Source organism: Garra rufa, chromosome 1 (genome assembly GCF_049309525.1).
Source record: "Garra rufa chromosome 1, GarRuf1.0, whole genome shotgun sequence".
Lineage (NCBI taxonomy): Eukaryota > Metazoa > Chordata > Actinopteri > Cypriniformes > Cyprinidae > Garra > Garra rufa.
The window spans coordinates 24,750,616-24,768,606 of record NC_133361.1 but is presented as its reverse complement, the minus strand read 5'-3'; the positions used below and the strand labels follow the sequence as shown (position 1 = coordinate 24,768,606).

Below are 17,991 nucleotides of genomic sequence, written 5' to 3'. Positions count from 1 at the left end.
TGACACGGCTAGAACTTTTTTATATGAAAAAAATTCTTTTCTCCATGGAAACAAAGCCAAAAGAAACTCTTTACATCTCAGAAAGAGGCAGCTGACAAGCCAAATACAGTTTTGCAGATACGGAGAAAGCACTAGTGACAATCACATACCTGGAAAACGTCTGATGTTATCTATGCAGCCCTTCATCTGTGCAAAATCGTCTCACCGCTGTGTTCGCTCGTAACAGGAGCTGAAATCTCTGGATTCGAATGCGCGCTTCATTGTGAGAGCTTTATTAGTTTCATTCTTTCGAGTGGTTTATGGAAAATGATTGCCTTGTTCGGGAGTGGAAGATCGTCTGCCTCCCACATGTTGAGCCGCATGACAAATAAATCACAGAGCTTAAATCACTTTCCATAAAACCAGCTAAAATAAACCGGAGAGCTGTGTTTTATAGCAGTGCCTTCTGCCTCCACTAGGTGTCGCTCTTTCTCAGACTGGTGGACTTGAGACAGGTCACAGGGAGCAAGGTCTCCTCATCTAAAGTGTGCTCGTTCAGTTAGCTCACTGTCTTAGAGAATGGAGCTTTTTGTGTTATATGTTCTTTAAGACTTCATCAGATCACTTGTGAGAACCAGCAGAGATGTTTTCTCTGGCTCGCCCACATGTATGATCTTTCTGTTCAGCAGAACCAGATAAGTTTACCTTCTGTATTTTTTTTTTCAAGTACACTTACACTATATAAGCTCATAATGAGTTACATAAAGTGGGAAAAACATTGCTTCAGCAGCAGCATCAGTAATAACATTTGTCTATAGCAAGTTTCATGGGCAACTAAGCAAGACAAGACTGTATGATAAATATCTATGTAATAAATTAGGTTAAGTTGAACAATTTTAGGCCATCTTTCTATTTTACTTTCGCTTTTGTCATGGACATAGTATGGGAGGTTGGAGGAAAAACAATGTTTCAGTACTTTTTTTGAGCAAATCCAAAGTTTCATGAGGGAAGCAATACTTCTGCAGTAAGTTTTCTAAAAGTTAATGCAACATGATTTAAATTTGTTTTCTTCTATCTCATATTTTCCCTTTGGGGGCTCCATACTTCTTCTCCATACTGTACCTTGTATTTAATAGATTATGGGGGAAAAAAGCGTATTTATTAATGTTTATTAAATATATCTTAATTTAGTATATTTAACTAGACAACATGCAGACAGTCTGTGATACCACTTGTGTGTAAATAGCACCTGCCTGGAAAAAAAGCCCTTGGTTATGTCCCAGCTTCCTGTTTTAATGCGAAATACATTTACACAGAAAAGAAAATTGTGTTCTCCAAACTTGCTTGGGGTCCTTAATTGCGTTTTGGTGGATTCAGACTTCGATTGTAACTTCACATCCAATCTGTCTGATTTCAGCGAGACGTTACGTAAGCAAAATGGAGCTAGTTTCACCGAATAATATACTTAGGAGTGTGGCAATATTAAAACACACACACTTAGCTTTGCGCAAACCTAATTTCTCACTGTCTGCAGCACAATATTGCATAAAAGAGATTAAAACAGAGCAATTATCTTTCTAACAAGTAAAAAGAAGATCGCAATGTTCTTACCGAGCCATACCGAAATAATTCCATAATGTTGGAGGATTATTCCGGCTACGATGTGGGTTTTGTCTTGATTAGCTTGTGCTGAGGGGGGGAATCTGCCCAGAAATGCTTGGCTGAAGTTGTGTTTACAGTTAAGTCTGGTGGAATATATCTGATCTGATCCTGGCACTCGGATGCTGTCTGTCTGTTTCACATTTCTTCTGGCAACTGTGTGCTTTGCAGCAAGACATGGAAGCCTAATTAACTTTCATTATCACAGGCCCAGAACAGAGCGAGACAGGAGAGGAGAGGATGGAGGAGACTTTCTTGAATAGGAGACATAAAATATGCTTTTCATTCCTCTTTGAGTTAGTCTCGCACATTGTGAGGAGAGAAAGCAGAATACCAATTTCAACGGCGAGGAGAGTGAGGCAGAAGCAGGTAGGGGGTATGTATATGTGCGAAAGTATAAAGAAGGAAGAAAAGAATGAGATAGAGAGACGGGAAGCTCATATACGTCTGAACGCTTGAACAGGGCTTTTGTCAGTTTGAAAGACAGAGACAGCAAATATATCCCCCTGTCTACAGCGACAGGACGCAACTAGACTTGAATGTTATAATCAACGAAAATGTCTACACTGCGTGCAACGTAGACGGCTTCATTGATTAAAGGGGCGTTCACACTGACAGCCATGTGAGGGTGTTTTGAGGGGACGTGAGTGACTGCGACCATTAGTAATGCAACAGAGTTGAGTTGAGTTTACTTTTATGCAAATCAACAGTGATGTAGCCACTCCCAGTGCAAATGAGGACTGTTAGGCTCATGCGACTTGCTTCCTTGCTGCTAGTAGTTTCAGGCTGACTGCGATTTGCACTGATGAAGTGACTGGAATCCATTAATTTTCAGTGAGAGTGATGGGTGGTGAACCGTTGACAGTCCAATTTAATGCAAATGAGTAGCGAATGTAGGTTATCAGGTTACTGTAATATAATATAATAGCTTGATATTTTTTGGAATTTTGTCGATAACTATTATTAGACCTTATACTACAGGGCCGTTGAATGCTTGAATCTGATTGGCTGACGAACGTTCTAGAGGTGTGCATTATTTTCAGGGAAACGCACGGCGAATGTAGTTCCAGGCAGCTTTTGACCGCAGTACATGTCTATATCACTTCGCCACACGATTTCAGTTATTTCAAAGGTCCTTACAGCCCAAAACGGCAAAATAACCAAAAGCTAACAGGGCTCTAGACTAACTTTTTGCACTGGTTGCACTGGTGCGCCTAACTTTTTTTCTTAGGTGCACCAGCCGAAAAGTTAGGTGCACCCAAATTTTCAACCGCATCACATTTAACACCGAAGTTTTACAAGTTCACTTTATTTATTTATTTATTTGTTTTTGTTTTTAATCGCTGTCCATATAGGCAATATTGACTTGTAAATGATTAACTAACAATTTGTTCAATATAAAGTTCTTTATTTGAAGCACAATTCTACAAGAAAGGCAACTTACTGAAAAAGTGTTGGTGCTTAAAGTGCTTTACTGAGCTGAAAGTTAAACTTAAATTTCAAGATAATTAACTAAAAAGAAAATCTAAATTAAGTGTTTTAAGGGCTTCAAACTGAACACCTCATGGCTTGATGCGATGACTCCTATAAATTGGGCGCACGCGACATCATTGCTGTACGTCGGGTTTACGTTCAAGCCATTTTTCTTCATAAGAATCAGTGTGCCCCCTAGGTTTCCAGCTTTTTTTGGGGGGGGGGGGGGCATATTTTTTTCCCGGTACTTTACCCTACTTCGTGTAATAACGACGAAAACATTTCAGTTCAAACTCTCTATTTTAACATTTTGAACAATAGGGCTCTACAATCTTTTTTTTTTCTTTTTTTTATAAATTCTTGTTTTAATTTTTCTCATAATCAAATGAAAGCATAAACATTTATTTATTTTTAATCAAATGAAAAATGAACCTTTTTAATTTTTGGCAAACATATATATGATTTATAAATGGGAATATATAAACACCTACATTATACTGTACAAAAGTAATACAGGACTAATATTGTTCTGTTTCATGTTAAACCGTAGCCTACTTTTATTTTGACAGGTTGCCGTGAAGTTTCTGTGTGTACAGTATGATATGATGCTTTCTCAAATGAAACAGTAAAAGTGACACTCACAGCAGTTTTGGAGATTGAGTTTATCTGTTCATGTCAGATGCAAATGCCAAAAATTACCGGGAGCGTCATGTGTGCTTCAGTAGCCTACGCGTGTAGTAAAAAAAAAAAAATACACGTCTCCACCATTCATACAAAGGCAAACGTAACATGCAGGATTCATATTAAACGGTCTTTTTGCCTCTCAGTTTTCACAGACACTAGTCCATATCGCGATTTGAATTAAGTGACAGACCAACTTTTGATTTATCAATCCAAAAATCGACGTATTACGTGGCATTTCGCGCCATAGTAAATTCGTTTTTTATGAATGGAGTCCGCGATCCAGTCCGTGTTTTTGCGGAGGAGGCATTGTAAACGCTTAACCATGTAGGAGGGGGGGGATCCGTCCTTCATCTCTGATTGGTTTAGACCACGATATGGGCCTAATGTGTGTATGTTGTTGAACAACAGGGAGACTTTAAGAGTGACGGAGTTTCGTTTTTTTCCCCCTCGAACGGCTGGTCGCACCGGTGCAACCTTTGATTTTTTTTAGTCGCACCATTGAGAAATTAGGTCGCACGTGCGACCAAATTGGTCGCACTCTAGAGCCTTGGCTAAAGTGACACTGGCAAAACTAATACATACGGTAAACAACAGGATAAAAACGACAGATTATGTCCATGTTTTTTCCACAATATTACGTTTTATTATGTACGGAAAGCACATACTCTATTTCTCTGGCTCTCTCTCACTCACAGACGCACACACATACAGTTAGCTTTCGCATCTCTGACGATAAACAACTTAAAAACGACATGACAGTTCTCACGCGAGGTAACAACGGCGTGGTCTTGAAGAAAATGAACTTAAAGTTTAACTGTCAGTAGAGACGATGCTGCCAGTCACCTTTGAGAGACACACAGACTTGAGAGAGGTAATTTACGATCTTAAACTCTCTTGCCGTCCGTCTGCTTGTCTGTCGGTCTGTCTAAACTTCATTATTAACTGCATTAGTTTGCTATCAACGGCTCAAGCGTCGTTACTAGTTCTAAAATTACATTTTGGAACTAGCAACGAAGCTGTTGGATGAGCTGCGTAAGAAATTAATCCTACTCACAATGGCATTTTAAGGATAAAAACCGGACGAATGTCTTGAAATATATCATCTGATCGATGTCTTGAGGTGTGGTAACTGTAGTATAAGCGCTTCGCCGCTTCGCGTCGTGACCGCATCACCACCTCGGGTGTGCATTATTTTCTAAGAATTCTACGGCCCGTCGTCAATTATTCCTTACATATTTTGCTGAGCGTGTTAGTTTACTCCCAAGGCTTTTGATTTTCTTCATATTCTGTGAAGTGATTAGCTTGCAGAAATGAACTTTTCCTGTAAGTTTAAATTAATTTTTACCTTTTATGGGTATTTTTTTTTACATTTTATAAGACCATTTTTTTCTAACCTAATAAAATGTATGGATCATTTTTGGGTGTGTGTGCAGGGTTCCCACGGGTCCTTGAAATCCTTGAAAGTTTCAGAATCTGAAAAAAAAATTTGCAAGGCCTTGGAAGGTTTTTGAAAATAAACATACATAGATACAGCTCCTTGAAAGTGCTTGAATTTATTTTGCGCAAGAAGTTTTCTGGAAAAAAAAATTCCATATTATTCCCTCCGGTCCGCTAATGTGTTATTTCGCCAACCATTTCGTTGCTGTACATACTAGCTTGCTTGATTTACATTAGTTAGACATTAAGTGTTTCCGGCGGGAAGTACTTTGTGTTGTACTTTGCAATGACAAAGCTACTACGATAGTCAGGTCTCTACACTTACTTTGCTTGTTAGGAGTACAGTCAAAATTTTAGGAGCACATTCTAAACAATTATCAAATGATCTGTATGCCTCCCCATTACAAGATGATATTTGACTCCTTAAAGTGATTTACAGGGGCATTTTGTTTTTACCATTGTTTTTACCTTTTCATGTTTAATGAGGCTCAGAGATTTGATGAGTGCAATCAAATTCATAAATTCATGTTGAGATTAACTTTTTAAATATAAAATTTTGAATAGTGAAATATTAACGATTAAAACAACTGAAAAGATCTGCTAGCAGGTGGCGGCAAAACACTTTTTGTTTTTTGCGATATACTCAATGTCAAAACACATTGTTTAAACAAGAATTACGATAATATCATAGACAATATACTGTGAGGTCAATAAGCATATGATCACCCTGTGATTTTTTGCAAGTTCATGGGCCCTGAAAAGTGTAAACACTGTCTCTGTGGGGTTATCAAAACATTGCTTTGTTTGTTTGCAAATCCGAACCAGCCTGACCCGGCAACACTGACTCAACCAGCTGGGGGCACCTCAACCAATGGAAGACGGAGAGAACGTTTTGGGAATTTTTTTTGAAAACAGTCACTTTTTTTCCATTTTGTGACAGAAAACACACACTTCAATTTTGAAATATTTGTAGTTTTGTCATGTTGTGTTTCTCTGCTTGCTCTCAAGCGTAGATAGCGCATTCTCCCTTTCTTACAAGATGTAAAATAAGTCTGAGGTGTCCCCAGAATGTGTCTGTGACGTTTTAGCTCAAAATATACCACAAATCAATTATTATATAATTTTTAAAATGCCTATTTTAAGTGGAAACAGAAACACGCTGTTTTGTTTCCAGAGTAGGGCACTAAATATAGGAAAGTACTAAACTAAGTTCTCTTTAAATGTCAAATACACACAAGTTTACTAAAAACTCATGTAAGATATAAAAACGCAGTTGTTATGTCTGTGTAGGCAAACAGGTGGTAAAAAACAATCACAAAAAAAAAAAAAAAAATGGGCCGTTATCTTTGGTGGAAATAAGGGAATAAGGGATGTTTATATTGTAATAAGAACCCCTTCCTACATCACTAGAGCAGTAAAATCTGAGCATGCTTGCAGAGAAAGGCTTACCAAAAACAACTTGCTTGGTTGCCCTTTTTTTTTTTTTTTTTACGTTTTCTAGGTTGGTAGATGCACCAGGAACTGATTATAGCACTTCAACATGGAAAGTCAGATTTCCATGATATCTCCCCTTTAAATAGTACAGTTATCATCATTTTATAATGTGAGCCATTTGGAGGTTGACTCACCTGAAAAGTGTAAACACTCTCTCTGTGGGGTTATCAAAACATTGCTTTGTTTGCAAGACCCAACCAGCCAGACCCAGCAACAATGACTCAACCCACCAGATGTAAAATAAGTCTCAGGTGCCCCAGAATGTGTCTGAAAATTTAGCTCAAAATAGACCACAGATCAATTATTATATCATTTTGAAAATGCCTTTTTTGAGTGGAAGCAGAGTAGGGTTGGGTATCATTTGAATTTTATCGATTCCAATTCTTTTTGATTACCAGTTTTGATTCCAATTTAGTAAAAAACAACAACAAGAGTCAAACATTAATGTATCAAACATGTTTATTTTCAGTGCCAATAGTTTCAGCTCAAATAACAAACAAAAATTATTTTCTTTTATTTGGACGTGGTGAACCAACTGCAGATGCTTAGACATGTTGCTTGTGACACCTTGCTTGCAACATATTAGTTTATTACAGGAGTTCTCAACCTTTTTTTACCCTCCCCCTCCTTCTCGAGTAAATTTTTCAAGGTCCCCCTATGCCTGACATTTCCTCTAAAGGTGTTTATTTTTAAACCTTTTTTTATTAACCAAAACATTTGTTTTGCCTTTTTATTTTTCTACTGCATGTTATAAAAAAAACCTCCAAATTCAAACAAACTCTAAATTAAAGCTATTCTTTTGAATTTAAAAGAAAACCCTCTGCTCAGTTCTAACTTTTTAACATCTAAAGCTCCTGGATTATTTAATTCAGACATTCTTCACAACTTCAGTGTACTTTTTCTTAAGTAAGTGAACCTCTCAAACATTCAACAGGGAGATGCCAAAAGACCACTCACTAAACCTGTCCCTTTGAACTGGACTGACTGAATATCTACTGTTTGTATTTATTATAAAATAAACATACAAATGAAAAATACAGTAAATACAATTTAAATCTGTTTATGCTGGTGCTCATATGTGCATAAACACCACTAGCCCACACAAGATCCATCCCCATGGGTGAGCAGGACACTCACAGGATATTCATTGTGACAACTATGCAAAAATTTAGAAATTTCATGCAAAAATACTATCTCAAGTATCTGATTCCTGAATCGGAATCGATTTTCGATTCCCAACCCTAAAGCAGAGACGTGCTGTTTTGTTTCCAGAATGGGGCACTAAATGCACTAAAAGTACTAAACTAAGTTCTCTTTCATGTCTTATTGCACTTTAAATATCAAATAAACACAAGTTTTATATAAACTCACATAAGTTATGTCTGTGAAGGCTGGGAAATAAATCGCAAAAACAAGTTGGTGGAAATAAGGGAGAATAAGGGGCAGTAATATTATAAAAAGAAGCCCTTCCTACATCACTAGATGAGCAACATCTGAGCTTCTCATTTTTTCACATGCTTGCAGAAAAAGGCTTACCAAAACCAACTTGCTTTGTTGTATTTTTTCACATTTTCTAGGTTGGTAGATGCACCAGGAACTGATTATAGCACTTCAACATGGAATGTTGAATATTCTCTTTAAATAATACAGTTACCACTAATTTATAATGTGATCCATTTGAAGGCTGATTTCCCTTAAAAGTGTAAACAATGTCTCTGTGGGGTTATCAAAACATTGTTTTGTGTGCGAATCCCAACCAGCCTGACCCGGCAACAGCGACTCAACCAATAGCATGAGTTTTGGGCGGGTCCACCTCGACCAATGGCAGATGAAGAGAATGTTTGGGAAACTTGTTTGAAAACAATCACTTTTTTTGCAGCTCCATTTTGTGACGGAAAACACACACTTCAACTTTCAAGTATTTGTAGTTTTGTCATGTTGTGTCGCTCTGCTTGCTCTCTAGCGTAGATAGTGTATTATCCCCTTCTTACAAGATGTAAAATAAGTCTCAGGTATCCCCAGAATGTGTCTGTGAAAAATCAGCTCAAAATACACCACAGATCAATTATTATATCATTTTGAAAATGCCCATTTTGAGTGGAAGCAGAAACATGCTGTTTTGTTTCCAGAATAGGGCACTAAATATAGGAAAGTACTAAACTAGGTTCTATTTCATGTCTTATTGCACTTTAAATTCCAAATACACACAAGTTTTATAAAACCCAAAGAAGTTATAAAAACACAATGTCTGTGAAGGTTAACAGCTGGGAAGGAGATATCGCAAAAACAAAACGGTGGTGCCATTGATGGAAACGTGCAGCTTAAGGGGTTACCACTAATTTATAATGTGATCCATTTGAAGGTTGATTTCCCTTAAAAGTGTAAACAATGTCTCTGTGGGGTTATCAAAACATTGTTTTGTGTGCGAATCCCAACCAGCCTGACCCGGCAACAGCGACTCAACCAATAGCATGAGTTTTGGGCGGGTCCACCTCGACCAATGGCAGATGAAGAGAATGTTTGGGAAACTTGTTTGAAAACAATCACTTTTTTCCATTTTGGGACAGAAAACACATGCTTTGAAATATTTGTGGTTTTGTCATGTTGTGTCGCTCTGCTTGCTCTCTAGCGTAGATAGTGTATTATCCCCTTCTTACAAGATGTAAAAATTCCAAATACACACAAGTTTTATAAAACCCAAAGAAGTTATAAAAACACAATGTCTGTGAAGGTTAACAGCTGGGAAGGAGATATCGCAAAAACAAAACGGTGGTGCCATTGATGGAAACGTGCAGCTTAAGGGGTTACCACTAATTTATAATGTGATCCATTTGAAGGTTGATTTCCCTTAAAAGTGTAAACAATGTCTCTGTGGGGTTATCAAAACATTGTTTTGTGTGCGAATCCCAACCAGCCTGACCCGGCAACAGCGACTCAACCAATAGCATGAGTTTTGGGCGGGTCCACCTCGACCAATGGCAGATGAAGAGAATGTTTGGGAAACTTGTTTGAAAACAATCACTTTTTTTGCAGCTCCATTTTGTGACGGAAAACACACACTTCAACTTTCAAGTATTTGTAGTTTTGTCATGTTGTGTCGCTCTGCTTGCTCTCTAGCGTAGATTGGGCTTAAGCATATATGAGTGTGTAGTGCTTTATTTCTGCAGTCGGTTTTACTCCTCTGCACGTAATGAGCCTGTAAGTAAGTAAACAGTGTTAATGGAGGATGATGTGGACGCAGCTCTCCCGCTCGTACCCCTGCTGTTGCTAATTAGGATGAATGTATTTCAATGGCTCGTTTGTCCCCCTCCCTATGCAACTCATTCCTTCTCTCGGCTTTTCTATCCCGTTTCATTTCTTCTGCTGCGTGCTTCTTAATACGCTTGTCGGCTCATTGATGGCCCAGATGTTTTTATGATGAAACATGAAAAACAGCGAAATGGACACATTATTGACTCGCGCTCCTCTCTGTTAGTTTGCCGTGGGTAATGTTTGCGAGCTCCAGATTATATTTAAAACACTTGCGGCGTGTCACCGTGGTACGCACTGAAGAGGACAAACGATTCGCAATTGCTTGCTATTTATTGCCCACTATAATGTTGGCATTGTAAAGTTCTCCCTGCAATAACCCTGTGTCAAAACAGATTTATTATATTTAGTGCCTGTCTTTTCAGCCGAAGTCGAAAACAACTGTTGTACCTCTAATGATTTATTATGATTAATTCCGCTCCTAATTACTGTTATTTGTGCTTCTGTGGCGACCGCGATATGCGCGTGTGCGTGTTCGAGGGCCGCCGTTTAGCAGAGTTGTGATGATATGAGTTTTTGTCCTCACACCCAGCTTGTACCTGTGGGTGGGTGTGTTGTTAATGTTGCTTTGACGTAAAAGCCCTAATTTGGAGAGGTGATTGATGGTTTAATATTGCTGCCTGCAACCTTGCTGCCCCCACCCACCCAATGAAGCTGCAGGCAGGCACGATGCTACGGCAGCCAGTGTGTGTAATGTCACAATCTATTCCATCCTGGAAGAAAGTGGGGAATAAATACTGGAGCAGATTAAACCCAGTTGTGCTGTGCATGTGCGTGTGTACATGCGCGTGGCCAGGCGCGTATAAATGCATTAGTGCTGTGGTCTTGTGCTGGTAAATATATACTACAGAATTTAATATCGCGATGGAGAGAGACTCTATGTGTCTGGCAAAACTGTGCATTTGTAAATGCTTACATATAATGCTGGTTGCCTTTGATGTGTATATAAATATATATCCATAACCCAGCAGTGAAATCCAAATCGACTGACTTTGGTCTGAGGTCAGGCCGGAGTGACTACAGTCATTTTGTTTGCTATGATTTCAGCACTTTTTCCCCCAACTAAATAACCCCTCTGGTTCTCCTTTTCCTCTGTTTGTCTTTTACCCGTCCATTTTGTTCCCATATTTCACCTGAATTCACCCGTGCTTTATCACTCAGCTCACTCCTGTACCAACAGTGCTGTTTAATGTATTTTTCACACTGTTTTTCACAGCTTTCACGGACTTAATTAGTTATAAATGATTTAATATTTAGACTCATCAAAAATGTAAATTAGAAATGTGAATCAATGAACAAAAGTAAAAAGCGTTAAAGGAAAGAACAATACATCACGGTTGTTTAAAACGAATGAGCGTTAAGCTGTGTCGTCAGAAAGTCGCTTTCAATCATATCTTTAGTCAGCACTGTTGGGAGAAAGCAACTGTGCTGGATTGCTCAATCTGGCTTGGTTGTCTCGACATTTTTAGAGTTTTTTTGCATCAGAACAAGTCGGATGACACTCTAACACATTTGTAACTGGCATGCATCTTGTGGTGATCGATTCTGTGCAGATTTTGTCCTTCTTAAGCAAGCCTATTATTGATGGCTCATCTTGCACTACACAGTCCTTCCCCCGATATCACCTTCAATCACCTAGCAAGTGGTTTGTGATGTAACACAATTTTATTGACTGTTTAAAGGTACACTACAATATTCAACATTTTTTTGGTTACAAATAACAGTGTTAATAATGAGACGCAAATAAACTCATTTTCCACACGTTTTTTCTTTATCCAAATATACTTGGCCATGAAACATTTAAAAGGATAGTTCACCTAAAAATGAAAATTCTGTCATTAATTACTCACTCTCATATCATTCCATACTTGTAAGACCTTCGTTCATCTTCAGAACACAAATTAAGATAGTTTTGATAAAAATTTAAGAGCTTTTCTGTCCCTGCATATACTTTTCCGTTGGAAGTGAAGAAATTGTTAAATAAAGTTGTTATATTTGTTTGTGTTTTCACTATTTTAACAAAGTCCTTACTACTTTTCTGGACCTTGAATGTGACATTTGCGTTGCTGTCTATGCAGGGTCAGAAAGCTCTTGGATTTCATCAGAAAGACTGTAATTTGTGTTACGAAGATGAACAAAGGTCTTAGAACATAGAACAACATGAGGGTGATTAATTAGTGACATAATTTTCTTTTTTGGGTGAATTGTTGTTTTAAAGCTTCTGGACAATCAAAAAATGTTATTTATTTGTCCATTCTGCCTTTTCAAAGGTGCATGCAGTTTTATTTTTAACCACTAAGAAGTTAAAAAGTGGGCCAAAAGTTGTTTTTTATGCAGGAAAGAAAACTGTACTCACCAAAACCATTTCATGGGGTCTTTAAAAAGTCTCTTTTTAGTTGTGCGACCAGCACCTATAGTGTTGACACTTAATTTCTCAGACTTTCCCTGAGCAAACATGAAGCCATTATCCACCCCTCCACCACCAGCCAGAGCCTCTGAGGTGTTTCATTATTCTATGCATTGTTTGATAAGCATTTATATTTCTTAATCTACCTATTAATGTTTTGACTCATGAATATGATTACATAAGAAACGTACTGACCTTGACACATGCAGTGCATGTGTGTACCAGTACTTCCCTGTTACACAGAACACAAATAGCAGTACCTCAAATTAGTATTTTGCAATCTCTTTGGCATCTCATAAGGTCATGGGAAATGAGGAGAAGAAATAAGTGAAAAAAAAATGAAAAAGCCAGAGAACTGTGAACTTCTTTCTTTTCTTTAAGCCCTTTGCTCCTTTTGGGTGCATAGGCCGCTGACGAACAACCTCCATTTCACTCTGTTGGTGGCTTTCTGTTCGATCTCTCCCCAGTTCAGCCCACTTTCAGACATTTCTGCCTCTATACTTCTTCTCCAGCTGTTCCTGGGGTGACCTCGTTTCCTTTTCCCCTGAGGGTTCCATCTCAGGGCTTGACGTGTGATGTCTGTGGCAGGTTTTCTAAGAGTGTGACCAACCCAACTCCATTTTCTTTTCTGTATTTGTACATCTATGGGATCCTGATTTGTTCTTCTCCACAAGTTCACATTGCTCACTTTGTCTTTCCACCAGATGTTTAGTATTCTTCTGAGACAGGTATTGGTGAATGTTTGCAGCCTGTCTAATATCTGCATCGGTCCCTCCAGTTATGTCCACCACACTGTTGCTATATGGTCTGTGCATGAGCGATCTTTCCTGAAACCTGCTTGCTGGTCCCGCAACCTGCTGTCCACAGCCTCTTGGAGACGGTTAAGAATGACTCGGTTAAAGATCTTACTGGGCACAGAGACTAGGGTTATCCCTCTGTAGTTGTTGCACTTCCTTAGGTCACCTTTCTTCGGGAGTTTTATTATGTGTCCCTCTGCCCATTCTGTAGGTAGTTTTTCATCATCCCAAAGAGTCTGTATAGCATGTCGGTGGATGTGTTCATAGCAGTTTTGAGGGCTTCAGGCGGAATGTTATCAGGGCCAGCAGCCTTACCTGGTTTTAGTTGTTTGATTGCAGCTTTTATTTCAGCTTTTGTTGGTCTGTCACATTTGATTTTCAACTGTGTCTGCACCATAGGAATGTGTGGTTTCTCGGCTGGTGGTGGTCTGTTCAGAACCTCTTTGAAATGTTCTACCCATCTATTGAGCTGTTCTTCTGGGGTTGAAAGGAGTATGCCATTCTTGTCCATAATCGGTTTATTACTTTCTTGATGTGTCCCAGACAATTTTCTGGTGATGTTGTACAGTTCTTTATTGTTTCTTTGAGATGCTGCGAGTTCTGCCTCCTTAGCTAGTCTTTCCACCTGTGATCTCTTGTCCCTTCTGATGTTCTTTCGCACTTCTTTGTGGCAATGGTTGTATTCCTTTAAGGCTGCTGTTTTTCCATATCTTGTTTTTGCAATATTTACTTTTTCCTTTAGCTGTCTCCTCTGCTGGATTTTGTTGAGGGTTTCTGGTGTTATCCAGTCTTTGTGGTTTTGCAGTCTTCTCCCCAAGACCTCCTCACATGTTGAGGTCCATGCCGTTTTTAAGTTTTCCCATTCTTTGTTTATTGTCCATTCTTTTTTATGACCAAGCTGTATCTCTGTATTTTTCTTTGAGAGTGTATCTCTGAACTCTTTCTTGGTTTGAGCATTACTGAGGTAGTTAATGTTGTATTTTGTTCTCTGTCCCTTTGCACGATGGTATCTCTTCAGCCTCAGCTTAAATTTCCCCACCAGAAGGTGATGGTCTGAGGCTGCGTCTGCCCCCCGTCTTGTCCTGACATCTTCCATGGTTCTTCTAAACTTTTTGTTTATACAAATGTGGTCGATTTGGTTTTCTGTGACATGATCTGGTGACACCCAGGTTGTTTTGTGGATTGTCTTGTGGGGAAATACACTCCCTCCTATTACTAAATTGTTGTTCACACAGGTCTCAGCAAACCTCTCGCCATTATCATTCATGGTCCCCACTCCATGCTTACCCATTACAGACTCATACCCCTCATTTTGGGCTCCAATCTTTGCGTTGAGGTCCCCCATTAGAATAATGAGCTCTCTGTTTCCAACATTACTGAGAAGGTGGTTTAAGCTGTCATAAAACCTCTCCTTAGCCTCGTTCTCTGTTTCATTTGTGGGTGCATAGCACTGAATGATGTGGGCTTTCACTCTCTTGTTGCTAGTGTTGAAGGTTGCTGAGATAATGCGAGAACTGATGGGTTTCCATGCAGTTAGCGTCTTTCCAGTCTCTTTTGTCATCATGATAGCCACCCCCTCAGTATGGCTTGCTATTTCTTCTTCATGTCCAGAATAGATAATAGACTGGCCACTGGTTAATTTGACCTCACCTGACTGTGTCCATCGAGTTTCTGCCAGGCCCAGGACTGTAAGGTTGTAGCACTCCATTTCCTTGGCAATGATAGCAGCCTTGCCAGCCTGGTACATGGTTCTGATGTTCCATGTCCCCACGGTTATGGGTTTTCTTGGCGTCAGAAGGTGTTTCAGCCTACCAGCTCCCTTTCGGGTTTGGCTGGTAAGCGTCATAGTCCCCATTGCTGGGGCACCCTCTTTGGCCATGTGAGTGATTTGGTTTTTCTTCGTCCACGTTTCTGTAACTAGAATGTGTTTTACAGGGTTGGGTAGTTAACCCAACGCCCAACCCCCAACCTGGAGGGCCAGCTGCTGCTTTTCATCTGGCCTCTACTCTAGAAACCTGCCCGGCATGGTTGGACCTACCGGGGGCATAAGCCCCCACCGATATAGCCTTCAGAGTCACGGAGGCACACAAGCAACCCCACCACGACAAGGTAGCAGCACAGGGGTTGAGAACTGTGAACTAGGTGGCTCTTTTTCTGTTAGTACAAAGGAAGTTTATCTTTGTGGTTAAAATAGGAATGGGAGGCCGAAAAAAGCAGTGTATAGTAGTGCTGGGTGTTTTGAGCAAAAAGCTGTATCACAGTTTTTTAGGGACTCTGGCGGTTTGATGGTTTATCAAACCATCGTTTTTCCTTGACTGTGCTTTATATTAATCTGAAAGCATGAAACAGTCGCAGAACCACTGCATTTTAATCACGATCCAAACAAACATGCTACATTATAGCTGATCAGTTTTTGATGTAAATTAGGTTGTGTTATTTCAAAATTTAAAGCTAAAACAAAATGGTCTAACTTTAGCTTTTTGATAACTTGCAACGACATACCTGAATGAAACAAAAACAGCAGACGGACTGAATGAGACGCGCATTCACTCTCTGACAGCAGGTGGCGCTTATGGAACAGCAGCGATACAGCGTTTCCTTGATTAGCGATGTAAACAAAGCAGCATTGAGCATTTAAATACTAAATGCATATGCATTTTCAGAGGTAAGATAAAAAGAAAATGCCATCTAAACTTTTCAGAGATACAGTCATATAAACCCCTCACCCCTAGTTCAATATTTAGAATCGTCTTCCTATGTTTTGCACATGATGAACAGTGAGCTTTATCTGCCTGCTACAGTATTTTATCCTCTTTGTGTCTGTCTTCAGCATCTCTGGCCTCTGTTAATGGCAGTTTACAGCTTGTTTATTTGCACAGTTAAAGAATTATTTGTGTGTTAACAAATAGTTCTAAGCAACCCAGGCTTATTGGAAATACATGCCTTTATATAAATTTATGCAACGTGGTAATTATGTACCTTACTGTATGTTTCACAACAGTTTCAAAGTGAAATGTCCAGAGAGTGGTGCTAAAAACACGTTCAATACATGACCGTGGCACATTTTTATTTTGCTGCTTGAGGTATATATTGCAGCTGTTCAGAATATCCGGGTATACGTGGCTAAAGGTTAAACGTCTATTGTGTTGAAAATATCCCCAACCCTAAACCTAACCAATAGTGTTAACAAATGCAAAAGTGACATAAAACGCATTTGTTGATGCAGCCGTGTTATTTTAACTTCCTTATGCGAATTTGAGCTGTTTTGTCGAACTGTAGTTTCACAGGGTTCGTACTCGAGCTTTTCATCTCTCAGATGCAACACCATTTGTGAGCTACCGAGCTAACCTACTGAATTAGAAAACTCATGCTTATGAAGCTGTATATGTGGTGACAATGTTCAAAAGTATACGTTTTCAAATCAAGCAGGATGTTAACATTTTTTTGAAGCCATAATATAATATCTTGCAAGTAATTGTGTGAATATTAGTCAAAACAGTGTCTGTAAACCACTTGTTTTACTGCCTCTAGTGTTCATTTCAATTGAATTGTAAAACAGCATAGATCTGAACCAGGGTCAGTGTTTTTCAGATCTGTGACATATTGTGGCTCTATTGTAATTCATATAGTAGTAAAGTGAAAGTCATGACGTATTGCCAAATATGGTGACCCATATTTGAAATTGGTGCTCTGCATTTAACCCATCCAAGTGCACACACACAAACACAGCAGTGAGAAGTGAACAAACACACACTGGAGCAGTGGGCAGCCATTGCTCCAGCACCCCAGGAGCAATAGGGGGATCAGTGCCTTGTTTAAGGGCACCTCAGTCATGATATTGAAGTTGGAAAGAGTGCTGTTCATTTGCAATCCCCACCTTCAATTCCTGCCGGTGTGGGAATCAAACAGGCGACCTTCGGTTTACAAGCCTGACTCTCTTACCATTAGGCCATGACTGCCTCCAGTCCAAAATGTGAAGATTACACTTTTTTCCCCTCTACTACAGTTTTGATACAAATGCAACTACAAGAAAAACTTTTTAACCTTGATTCTCTAGTTTGTAGAGGTTGCAGTCTGAGATATGCTGGGAAAAACACATCCATCGTTTGGGAACTAGGAGATGATCAAGGATAGTTTTCTCAGCGGTTGTGTTGTGAACATCTCTATTTTGAATTACGGAGTTATTTCACCACGCGCAGCGAAAGCAATCCAGTCCTCAATTCAAACAGATTATGGTTTCTCTCTGAAGAAATCTCTTACCCTTTTATTTTCCTTGACCTTCTTCTCTCCCCCCGTGTTTTACGATATGGGCTACCCATGGAGCATACACCACAAACTGAGATTACCACAGATTTCAAAGAGAAGCAACTTGTAAAAATTTCTGCACTGCACACATGCTGCGTTTGAGCGTTAGTACTTTTATTTATCGATTGTTTCAAAATACAATATAAATGTTGTATTGTTGTACGTGAATACAGACCTCTAAACAGATAAAGCTGTCAGAAGTGCGCTGTATTCTTACCGATTTGAGAATGGAGTCGGCACAATCTCAATCACTCTCACCCTTCCTCCCCGACCGGTTATTTTGCTAATATGTTTTTAATGTTTGTGTGAAGCGGTCATCTTTTATAATTTGTTTTTGTATAAGCTGTGCGCCTATGTGTACAGAGAACATCAAAGCTGTAAAAATAGCTCTTCCCATTAAGCAAACTCGCCCTCTCATTTCTTTCCTGGGGCCTCTGTTGCTTGGCC

The 17,991-nt window shown here is 39.2% G+C and overlaps 1 pseudogene; it reads right to left on the bottom strand.

Annotated features, from left to right (window-relative positions):
* Nucleotides 1-13,220: 13,220 nt before the first annotated feature.
* LOC141299072 (uncharacterized) lies at nucleotides 13,221-15,085 on the bottom strand (annotated as a pseudogene).
* Nucleotides 15,086-17,991: the final 2,906 nt, after the last annotated feature.